This window comes from Vipera berus (assembly GCF_964194415.1).
Source record: "Vipera berus genome assembly, chromosome: 1".
NCBI lineage: Eukaryota > Metazoa > Chordata > Lepidosauria > Squamata > Viperidae > Vipera > Vipera berus.
In genome coordinates, this window is record NC_138202.1 from 155,588,072 (window position 1) to 155,600,755 (window position 12,684).

At 40.1% G+C, this 12,684-nt stretch overlaps 1 protein-coding gene across 1 annotated transcript in view; it reads right to left on the minus strand.

Moving 5' to 3' along the window:
- Positions 1 to 8,885, minus strand: part of GALNT3 (polypeptide N-acetylgalactosaminyltransferase 3) — a 34,619-nt gene extending 25,734 nt beyond the window's left edge. Inside the window, exon 1 of the mRNA XM_081321799.1 lies at positions 8,724 to 8,885. The gene's annotated coding sequence lies outside the window, so the exon portion shown is untranslated. The remainder of the gene's footprint in view (positions 1 to 8,723) is intronic.
- Between the last annotated feature and the right edge of the window lie 3,799 nt (positions 8,886 to 12,684).

A 12,684-nucleotide genomic window follows, 5' to 3' on the forward strand; every position in this document is an offset into this window, starting at 1 on the left:
TTAGAGATAATCTCTCATGTAGTACTGGAAAGAATGTTGCTCTACCCAGCTGTGTACTAGCCTTTCAGCCATATTGCCTTATGCAAGACTGGCAATCCTGTGTCTTAAAACTGTTTTGCATATTAGTTTTTGTACAGCTTAAAAGTCCCTCCAAACTGCACGCATACCATTTACTATAATCAAATTATCTGAAGAGTTTCCCAATAGGTATGTGTACAAATAAAAGAAAATCTGTGTCACCCTTCAGTATTACAATCCATATTAAATCTCTTTAAAAATTATGAACATGTAGGAAAATTCTAGTTCAGAGCGGTAGAGCCACATCAGCAAAGTATTTTATATTCATTATTCAGATTTAGATTTAGATAAATTAAGACTCAGTAAGACAAACAAAGTTCCAGACTTTCTAGAGTCCCTAACCACTAACCACTGGCTCAATGAAAGCCCACTGTGAATATGCTACTGCTCCTGGACAAAGATCTGCTAATGCCACCCTTTATTTTTTTCTGATCCAAGAGAGAACATTGTTCCAGCCTCACTGAAGCTCTTTCAGGCTCAGCTTTTTAATGGGACTCTGTTTGCACCTCATCCCTCAGGTCTGTGTTTCACCTCTCTGGAAAGGGTACAATCCAAATTCATAAGAGCAGCTCTCTCCAGATACCACGCTATATCTCAAACGCACATCTACGACTGGAGATACGTATGGTAAAACTTGAGTCAACAGTCTGTCTTGGCTTCTATAACTCTTTCCTTAAAACTCAACTTCTATCCTCAAGGCTTAGCGCCATTAATTCTTGGAGACAGTTTTCAGTCCACCTGGATCAAGGCTGTTGAATCTAATCTTTGAAATCCAGGCTGCTCTCCCCCTACAATTCTTAACATGGGTAATGATCAGGCGAAACAAACCCTGAAGCAAAAATTAAAGGATGCAGAGAGGCAAGCAGATCTACGGAAGTCTCCAACCTTCCTGTCACCAATACACAACAGATACAGTATACTGTCACCTCTGCCAGCTACCTTACATAGTTAGAAAGCATCAGAAAGCTTACACAGTTACCCAGCCACCAGAAAGTTTCTCAACTGACCAAGAGCAAGTGTTATAACCTCTATACATCTCAGACTCTACAGGTCTCAGCATATTATATGTTGAACGTCTTAAATTTTATTTTATTTATTATTTATACTGGTCTATGACTGCAATAAGGGACGCGGTGGCTCAGTGGGTTAGGACCTGAGCTTGTCGATCAGAAGGTCGGCAGTTTGGCGAGTCGAATCCCAAGTGCAGCGTAACAGAGTGAGCGCCTGTTACTCGTCCCAGCTTCTGCCAAACTAGCAGTTCGAAAGCACATAAAAATGCAAGTAGAAAAATAGGGACCACTACGGTGGGAAGGTGTTCCGTGCGCCTTTGGCGTCTAGTCATGCCGGCCACATGACCACGGAGACGTCCTCGGACAAGCGCTGGCTCTTCGGCTTTGAAACGGAAATGAGCACTGGCCCCTAGAGTTGGAAACGACTAACATGCATGTGCGGGGGAACCTTTACCTTACCTTTACCTATGACTGCAATAAATTGAATATTGATTAGATTGGAATTATGAAGTATGGGAATTTGATTAAAGATAGAAAATGAGATATAAACATAAAAGGAAGGGATTTAATCACTTTATTCGATCAAGTTAAAAAAAAGAATATACTGTTATTTCTGGTAATCATTACTGGACTTTTGCTAATTAGGATGGATGATATTTTAAAGATTTACAGAGAATGTGATGAGATGCAGGATGAAGAGATTGTTATAGTTTAAGAGATAGTAATAAGTTGTTAAAGTTGTTTATACTTCATTTTGATTCTTTCTCCTTTTACTTCATTTTTTTCTTTGCATGTTTATCTTTTCTTTTTTCCTTTTTATAGTTTGTATTAGTTTTATTTCTATAATGTAATTTTTAATATTTTTTAAAGTTACCAATGTATAAATCCTGATTAAGAGAGATTGAGATAATCTATCTATCAGCTAGGATACTCTATAGTTGGAACACAACTATCATCGCAACAACTTATTCAAAAGTAGCAGGTTGGAGACTGGTTAAAAGTTCCCCAAGATGGCTGGGTCAAAGATAAATTTTTAAGGGACATTTAACTACCTCCTTCAAGGCCATGTCTTTCCGCCAAAGACATATTTATTACCTCCTTGATCTTTGCCCTTTTGTGTCCTCTATGGCTTCTTGTATTATCCAAGAAGAGCAACGCTCTAACTTGCAGATGGCTGAGCTCATGCTACAGAGGATACTGTCAACTTCCTCAGGTGTCACAGGCTTGAAAAGTCTCAAATTACTTGGCAAAACATTATTTCTATCATCTCATCAGTATCGGCCCATCTACCATCCAACTCAGATTCAGTATAAGAGTATAGAGAAGGATTCAGATGGTCTTGAAGAAAATACGCAACACCTACTGTATTATAAAAGCATCAGCTTAGCCCAGTAAGATAGGAAAGGGCAAGGAAGAAATTCAGACTGATCCAGAGTATAAAAGGGAGAGAGAAAAGCTTATCAAGGTTTCACAATTTGACATCAAGAGAATTCTAATATTTATTGGGTGATCCCAGCTTAGTTTACTTCAAGAGATATTATCCTCAAAATGCTTAGCAAATTGCTCAGGCAGAAGTTCCTAAAGCCTCCAAAAGTCTCAGTCTTGTAATTAATGCTGCTAGAAGGTCCTCTGAGAATGTAGTAACCATGGAAAAGGGCTCATGCCTATGTCTGATAATATTTCAGTCATCTTCTCTTCCAGTGCTCTCCCCCATAAAGACCCCCAGTATTTGGAAAAGACCCTCTTGGATCTGCAACAGAGTCAGGCCACTTCAGAGCAACTCCATTAAAAGCCTTGCCTATCTTGATCCTCCAAAGTTCAGCCAATCTATCCAAGAGTTATCTGCATGGTTGCTGGGAAATTCCCTAAGTGCCCATTGGAAATAAAGTGGATCCAGAAGGTACATGGAGTAGATCAATCCCCCTATGGAGTTTGGTGCTGACTGTGAATTCCAGCAAATGAACCATGACAACAGACTGATATTGATGTCCTTTATCCTCAGATCATGAATTCCTCCAAGGTGAATACTACTATCATGGCTGCACCACAATAGTTTGTGTCATGGTAACTTGAGACAAGCCCTTGGTTGCCATGGATGCCACAAATTCCTGACAACTCCCGTCTCCCATTCATGGAAGATGACATTTCCCAGTACATAAACCGCTAGAAAGCCAGCCACCAATGATATTCAAATAGTTGTTCTTACTTACATTTAAAGTTGGAAAAAATGTATGGTTGCTATTTTACTTAATAGAGGTGTTATTCTCAGATGCAGCAAGCGACATGTAGTGGTATCTTGCTTTTGGTTTTTCTGCTTAAAATGTGCCTAAGACTGAAATAAATTACATAACACCATTAAAATCTGCTTCATCAAAAGTCAGTCTAAATTTCAAGGCTTGTCTAATTAAACACATTAGCTTCTAGCAAAAAGATAATATATGAAACTAGTGTGATCTTCCTCACAGGGACTTCTAAAACTTAGAGCAGATACCAAGAAGGCCATTCTCATAATTCTGCCAACAGTATGTTTCATAGTGGCTGAGTAGAAAGAGCAGCACCTCTCAAAGACCTTAAGACATGAATTTTATAAAGCTAACCAATTCAGTTAAACAAATCCTTGTGATTATATTACATTACACTAAGCTTGGTTAATTTCAATTATAGTTTTTTAATAGCCTACTGTTTCATGCAAACATTAGTGCAATTGGTCAGTATGTGATTCAATGTATTGTGTGAACCAAGAAAATGGGATAAATGCAGTAGTAAACTGATTTGTTATATAATAAGAACTTAACTGCTCAGTGATCCCAGAATACTGGATATTAAAAAGCGGGGAAATGTGTGGACAAAGCATGGATTAGCCATAATTCTGAGCACAGTACTCAATTTTGCAAATGTTTTGTTGCAGGTTCTACTTTTATATTACCATATTAATAACCACAATTCTTACAATTGCTGGTTCTCTTTTAGTCAAACAGCACTTTACTGAGGACACAAGAGACTTAAAGCCCAAATTATAAAAATTATTAAAAACAAAACAATAAAAACACAATGCTGAAAGACTTTTAGATAGAAAGTCAGATGGGAGGAGGAATGTAATAGCACTGTGGAATGAAGTGTGACTGACTGGCTGGAGCTGTGGACAGAAAACTGCAATAATTTGTTGAAAGCCTCATTTAACTTTTTAGAAAACAGGATCTGTATGAATGAAGATGTTCATTATTTGCATATTTTAAGGAGAGCTTGTATAACTATACATCTGCATGATTTCTTATGATATCCCATGCCAATACCATTCATTATATTTACAATTAGAAGAACAATTTGTTAAAACCTTTACATTAAAAATGTCTGGGATCTTATGAGAGAACAGTAATCTTTCAAGAGTAAAGGTAAAGGTTCCCCCGCACATGCGTGCTAGTCGTTTCCGACTCTAGGGGCCGGTGCTCATCTCCGTTTCAAAGCCGAAGAGCCAGCGCTTGTCCGAGGACGTCTCTGTGGTCATGTGGCCGGCATGACTAGACGCCAAAGGCGCACGGAACGCTGTTACCTTCCCACCGTAGTGGTCCCTATTTTTCTACTTGCACTTTTACGTGCTTTTGAACTGCTAGGTTGGCAGAAGCTGGGGTGAGTAACAGGCGCTCACTCTGTTACGCGGCACTCGGGATTCGACCCGCCAAACTGCCGACCTTCTGATCGACAGGCTCAGCGTCCTAACCCACTGAGCCACCACGTCCCTACCTTTCAAGAGTAGCTATGTTTAATTTTTTTAAATTAATTTGATGTAAATGGATGCCATCTAGTGGCACAACAGATGCTATAGTCTGCTGGCATAGTATTACAATACCAATTAACAAAAATACTTAATGCAATGAGCAGAAATGTCAAATTACCTCAAACTCTGGATGTTTTGAAAGAAAGCATTTTTGTATTTATTTCAATGTAGGATATAGATATTGTTTATAAATGAGCCAAAAATGGGGGACAAATTACTATGAATTCTAATGTCAATCCCATTTGTATAAATAGTAAATATAGTTGTCAAGGCAGGTGGCAAGCCCATATAAATGGCTGAGCAAGCAGCGTTGGCAAACACAATAAAAGTTTACATGCAGAGATCCTACAGGTTGGCTGTGAAATGTTCATAGTTCTCTCAATCCAAAGCTGTTGTATTACCTCATATTGATATAATTTGTATCATGCAATAAGTAGTGCTATTCTAAAAATTTAGAAAAAACTTTCTCCAATTACGGTACACTTCTGGTTAAATTTGGGAAAGAGAAGTGAGCGTTTTCAGCTATAAGAATTACATGAAGTATAGCTTAAAACCGCTTTTCCAAGAAAAGCCTTCATTTACATTAGGAAACAAACACATCATTTATTGTTTGAGTTCAACAGATGGCCAGAGAATGAGCGAGTTATCTTGTTAAGCCTGGTATAGCATTCTCCAGTTAGCACAAAAAGAAAGAAAAGAAAGCAAAATAGAGCATCAAACCTATCTACATGGTAATATAGGTTATAGAATACTGATAATTATTATATGCCATAATGTAACTTAGTGACCAAACAAATTTATGAATACTGAGTGTTGCTCTAACACAGGGTAAACAATTAATCTTCTCAAAGGGCCATATGAGGGACAGTGGAGGGTTGCTGCCCCCACTGCCACCACCCCCCACCATGGACCAAACAGGGATGGAAGTGGCCCAGTTCTCTGACATTCAATTTAATGAAAGCAACAATAACCTAATTAGAATGGTTTTAATAACTAATGATATATTATTTAGGATTTAAAATTGTCAGATTAGGATCCATTGTTGTTGTTGTTAGTTGCAAAGTCGTGTCCGACCCATCGCCACCCCATGGACAACGTTCCTCCAGGCCTTCCTGTCCTCTACCATCTTCTGGAGTCCATTTAGGCTCACGCCTACTGCTTCAGTGACTCCATCCAGCCACCTCATTCTCCGTCGTCCCCTCCTTCTCTTGCCCTCAACCTTTCCCAGCATTAGGCTCTTCTCCAGGGAGTCCTTCCTTCTCATTAGGTGGCCAAAGTATTTGATTAGGATCCATAGGTTAAAGGTAAAGGTAAAGGTTCCCCCGCACATGCATGCCAGTCGTTTCCGACTCTAGGGGCCGGTGCTCATCTCCGTTTCAAAGCCGAAGAGCCAGCGCTTGTCCGAGGACATCTCCATGGTCATGTGGCCGGCATGACTAGACGCCAAAGGCGCACGGAACGCTGTTACCTTCCCACCGTAGTGGTCCCTATTTTTCTACTTGCATTTTTACGTGCTTTCAAACTGCTAGGTTGGCAGAAGCTGGGACGAGTAACAGGTGCTCACTCTGTTATGCGGCACTCGGGATTCAAACCGCCAAACTGCCGACCTTCTGATCGACAAGCTCAGCGTCCTAACCCACTGAGCCACCGCGTCCCTCTAGGATCCATACACATGGCAAAATATTTCAAATTATATGGTTTGGGATCTGGATCCATTCAGGTTAATTATGGACTGACAAGTACACTAGAAATGGTTTTCCAATGCTACTAGATATGTAGCTGTTCCTATCAGAGTTGTTCTTTAATAGCAAAAATGCATTTACAGACTAAGTATGGTAGAGAAAATTGTGTTACTTACTTATTTATTTATTTATTTATTTATTTATTTTATTAGACTTATATACCGCCCTTCTCCCATAGGACTCAGGGCGGTTCACAAGGTTTTTTAAAAACAAGTTACAAAAATTAAAAACAATTAAAATGATTACACTAACCTTGAACTAAAAAACACAATTACAATTAAAATACAATTAAAACCCCAGTTAATACTCTCAGTCCAGGCCAGAAAGCTCGAAGAGCCAGGTCTTCAGGTCCCGGCGGAATGAGCGAAGGTCAGGGGCAGTCCTAAGCTCTACAGGCAGCTGGTTCCGAAGGGCCGGCACACCTACAGAGAAGGCCCTCCCCCTGGGTATTGTCCGCTGGTAATCTTTTACATAGATGATAATCTATGCTGGTATGCATCAGAAGGGTCATATAAATATTAATGACTATGATATGTAATATTAATATCTATTATGCTGATAATTAATGAAAACTTATGTACTTCCTGATTTCTGACAGAAGTATAGATAGCATAACACATATAAATTCTGCTCTCTGCATCTAATAATTATCAAAACTTCCATATATTTACTGATTATATACAAGGGAGACTTACTTTTCTGTGATTTATGAAATTAAACAGTTTCTTCAGAGTAAGCATTACCACGTACGTCAGAAAGAGTGTTTTAGTTAGGCAACAAAAGGAAATATTGATAACAGTTTAATGCTAGCAATCCAAAGTTTTCTTTATCACATCCCATGCCCATAATAGCTCAAGCCAGTTTAAGATTACATCCCACATATTCTTAAAAAAAATGTTCTTGCAAATGAAATCTTAGCATTTTGCACCTCAGACTTAAGGGTTCTACTAAGTCACAGTGATCCCAAGTCCAATTTCCCGCTACTCCTCTCTTTTTAAGTCAACATCTTTTGTTGGAAAATTACAACCTTCCACATCACTACCGGAAGCAGTTCCTGGAAATAAAATGCAGATGAGATCTGCCCCTTGCAACTGTACGTCAGAAAGAGTGTTTTAGTTAGGCAACAAAAGGAAATATTTATAACAGTTTAACGCTAGCAATCCAAAGTTTTCTTTGAGTTTGCCTTAACTCAAAACCCAAACTTGCAGGGCAGCTCCAGACCACACGGGTTTTTCATGTTAAAAATCCCCCCCCATCCTTCTGTGTCCCGCTTCCCCCCCCCGTTCCTTTTATCATTCTAAAATCTATACAGTTCTATAATGGGGTTTTGACAGACAGTGCCTGGATTGTTCCTTAGGAAACAGCTATACCCGCATTTTACCTCACAACCCAGGGCTACCATTAAGCAGTAGCCCGAACTACACTTTTGCACTTTTTTAAAAAAAAATAGTTTGGGTGGCACGAAGAGATCGTTCTGACAGGATAGACGAGCGTCAAGGCACGATGCCCACCCGCCCTCCCGTCCCTCACAGCCTTTCATTATAATAACAGTATCGCTATCAGATCCTAACGGCTAAATACTGCCCGATCGCTAGATGTAAAGCGCGGGGGGGGGGGGGTCGGGGGAAGTCTTGCGAGGATGGGGCGCCCGCTTGCTCTCCCTCCGGTCCCCCCTTCTCCATAGACGCAAACCACGAAAGGCTTTGCCTTCGGGAGAGTTGCGGGGAGAGAGAGAGAGAGAGAGAGAGAGAGAGAGAGAGAGAGAGAGAGAGAGAGAGAGGGAGGGAGGGAGGGAGGGAGAGAGAGAGAGAGAGAGAGAGGGAGGGAGGGAGGGGGAGAGAGAGAGGGAGGGAGGGAGGGAGGGAGGAGAGAGAGAGAGGAGAGAGAGGAGAGAGAGGGGGAGAGAGAGAGAGAGAGAGGGAGGGAGGGAGGGAGGGAGAGAGAGAGAGAGGAGAGAGAGGGAGGAGAGAGAGGGGAAGAGAGAGAGAGGGAGGGAGGGAGAGAGAGAGAGAGAGAGAGAGAGAGAGAGAGAAGGGGGGAAGGAAAAATACGCCGTTCTTCCGAAGACAGACCCTGCAGAGCCCTACCTTCTTTCCCCGCCTCAGATCCCTCGCCTACCTGTGGCCTCGACCAGCCAGCGGGAGAAGAAAGCAACCTTGGGCGCTCGCTGCTGGCTGTGTGGCTTTTTTTTTTCTTTTCTTTTCTTTTTTTGCTTTTTCTTTCCCCTTTCTCCCCTTTTCGTTTCCCCGCCTCCCGCGCGAGATCGGCGGTCAAGGGAAATTGTGATTGGCTGACAATGCGTCGCCCGCGGCGCCCAGGTGAGCGCCCGAGCCGAACGCGATTGCGCTCAGCTGGGTTTCTCTGGATTATAGCTCAGGTGAGGCGACAGCTCCTCCTTCCGTTCTTTTAACGGAAGGCAAGAAGGCCACGTGCCACGGGAGTGGCGGCTGGTGGGGGGGGGAGGCGAGAGAGAGAGAGAGAGAGAGAGCTAGGAGCTTAAGAGAAAGTGGGAGCGCGCGCGGGCGCGCGCCGGCGATGTTTTGCCGCCTCTGCAGCCCTCGGTTTCTGAAGCAACAGAAGCTGGCCAACTAGATGAGGCTTTTTAAAAAAAAATCCCATTTATATCCCGCCCTTCTCCGAAGACTCAGGGCGGCTTACAATCTAAAGCACAAATCAATGTGCTTCGCAATAGCCTTCATTCTATGTATATGCCTGCTTATTAGGGCTTTCACACACACACCCCCAAGCGGCATTATTACAAAGTCAGCTTATTGCCCCCAACAATCTGGGTCCTCATTTTACCTACCTCGGAAGGATGGAAGGCTGAGTCAACCTTAAGCCTGGTGGGACGCGAACCTGCATTTATTGCAGGCAGCTGGTGTTTCTTAAGGAGGCATTAGCCCACTGCTCCACCAAGGCTGTAGCAGCGTGTTTTTAACACTCCCCAATCGCAAGTGTACCCTTTAGGGGTTGTTTTTCCCCAGTAGTCCCGAAGTGTTACAAACTCTGTGCAAAAAAAAGGGCCTTGTTTGGTGCAATCTTTCGTTCCTACTGAGTTCTAGATCCCCCTGCAGGCTTGATCTTGGAAATTAGTCCAATTGGCCGTTTCGGTTAGTTTGCTCTATTCCCATCGAGGTAGCGTCCCAAAGTGAAACCTGTTTGCTAAAGTTTGCTAAAGATGCCTTCAAAAAGGCTTGGAAAAGGTCAGGTATAAAATACCGGGGGTGTTATCAATGATTAATGGGAGATAAGGAAAAAGTGGTTGCTAAGTGCTACATTTATATGCCAACCTACTCCTAGCAACTTTAGGAACTGTGTCGGTATAAAGATGTGAAAATCAGGTAAATTAAAGAACTCAGGCATATGTCTCCAAATTGTGGAGTCAAATCCAATTGTGGTCTCCAATTGTGGAGTCGAAAATGACTTGAGGGTACATAATCAAAAATTAAACACCTTTAAACGGAAGTTGACATTTGGCACAAATTGTAATTGACAAATCGGCCTTAGGTGTCCTACTGATCCTTATTGCCAGACAGAAAATATTATTAATATTAATAATAAAATAAAATTAATAATAATAATAATAATAATAATAATAATAATAATAATAAATAATAATAATAATAAATAACCATAATAATAATAATAATAATAATAATAATAATGCATTATTGTGTGTGGGAAAAGTCTGTCTTATAGAAAGTGATCAAACATGCTGGTGACTGTCTTATCTTTTAAACCCACTGGTTACAAGCTGTCCGCAGGCAGCTTGGCTAGGACTTAATTTTCTTGCACTTTCATCTTGCACTGATAAAAATAGTGCTGCATTACCTTCTGGACATGCCATATTGGGGAGCGGGGGTGCAATTTTCCTTGATGTCCATGATTTTTTTTGTTCTCTCACCTCAGAAAAGTGGCAGACAGTTCTTTGAGACAGCCAGGGAGGAGAAAGTAATTTCCAATGCTTGAAAGTCACTCCCACTCCCACCCTTTGCCAGCCTGTGATCATTCTGTTTTTCTGTTTAAGGAATTATTGAAAGTATGATCCAACAGGTTAGGGGTTGTCTATACTCTATAAAATTTGTGGGTTTGACTCCAGATGTACATGTTGTAAACATGTGCCTGAGTTCTTTAATTGACCTGATTTACAGATCTTTATACTGACCTAGCCCGAGTTGCTAGGATTAGGGTGGCATATAAATTTAATGTATACTAATAATCTTAAGCCTCACTGGCTAGCATTTTTCTTTCAGGTGTTCTATTGATATAAGAGACACATTAAAATTAATTTACTTTTGCAATCATTTCTTGGATTTCCTTATTGAAGATTTTAATTTGCTGGAATTCTCTTTAATTTTCCTCATTTGAGTGGATTGGACAAGATTTTCCTGTTCTCCATTTTGTATCCCGATTATTTCCAATACACCAGTGGATTGGACAAGATTTTCCTGTTCTCCATTTTGTATCCCGATTATTTCCAATACACCAAATATCAAGTTTAGTAAAAACTTATAGCATGGGTTTTTTTTATTACGGTAGTCCCAATTCTAATTTTTCTAAACCTCATCATTTGCTTAGTTATCATTTTTCTGCTGAAATTGACAGTTGAATGAGCCATTAGAATATTAATTTAATTTACATTCAAAAGAATGTAAAACACATATTTGCCCAAGATAAATTCTTACTAGTAACAAGTTTGAAGCTTTAGCTATTACTAGCTGGATTGTGATTATAGTGTCTATGATTTCCTTAGGCTCAAGGTTGACTCAGCCTTCCATCCTTCCGAGGTAGGTAAAATGAGGACCCAGATTGTTGGGGGCAATTAAGCTTACTTTGTAATAATGCCGCTGGGGTGTGTGTGAAAGCCCTAATAAGCAGGCATATACATAGAATGAAGGCTACTGCTAAGCTTGTAAGCCGCCCTGAGTCTTCGGAGAAGGGCGGGATATAAATGGAATTAAAATAAAAAATAAAAATATTGTAAATACTGAAAATCAAAACACTGAAAAATCAACAGTAATATTATTATAAATTTGAGGAGTCCATGGTGCTCTCTAAGCTTCTTGCAGATGTTTCATTACCCAAACTAGGTAACATCATCAGTGCTAGACTACCAAGCTCAGAGTCCATCAAGGATCCTCATTTCAACCCTGAGCTACAAAAATTTATTAGTATAAATTTCCATGGTACTGATGTCCCATTCCCTGGTTTCTTGAATAAATTATTTTACTGCAGTGTCAGTTCCTTGCCTTATAAGGCACTAGAAATCTTTCCTTGGTATACAATATATGTGTACAGATTCATCATTCTAAAATGTCTGTGTTTCTTAAAAACTCGGAAATCCATTCCAGACAGTAATTAAATTTTAACAGTTCAATTGGGGTGGCATTAGTTACAAATGTGAACATTATTTCTCATACTGATAAAAGTAATACTGTTATCAAAACAATGAACAGAAGCAGATTGTTCAGCTTTCACAAAAATAAAAGCCCACAAGCCAGTATGCTCAAAGTGTACCCAAAGGTACAGGATTTGCAACTTTAGATTGCCTGTATATTGTTTAATCATTTGAAAGTAAAATACTTGCTGGAATTCGTATAAGCTTAAATTTCTTTTAAATTAGTAATATTATTCAGAGCTCTTAAGTTTCTGCTTGTTTGGATTAACTTCTCAGAGGCTATGGAAGCTGCTTGATGAAAGAACAATGACAGACATGGATGGAGTCACGCTAATTATGAAAAAAGTTCTTGGAATGATGAAGTGAAAGACTCAGAGGTGAAAAAGACATGTGAGAGAATGATTGTTGCAAACAATGGGACAAATCTCTTATTATAGGGATATAGTGAAAAAGATAGCTGCAAAGAATGTCAAAGAGAGCAAGGGATTTAAGATTGGACACAGCAAGGAAAATGTAGAGTGATATTGATAAAAGTAAAAAGCTATTTTGGAAGCAGGTGAAGAGGGTCGAACAAGAAGCTTCCAACAGATTATTACACAATGTATTTGTGTAAGGGAAATTTGTAATGATATTACAGGTGAATTGATTTAAAATGTGAGTATGCATGTTTGTACATAGTGA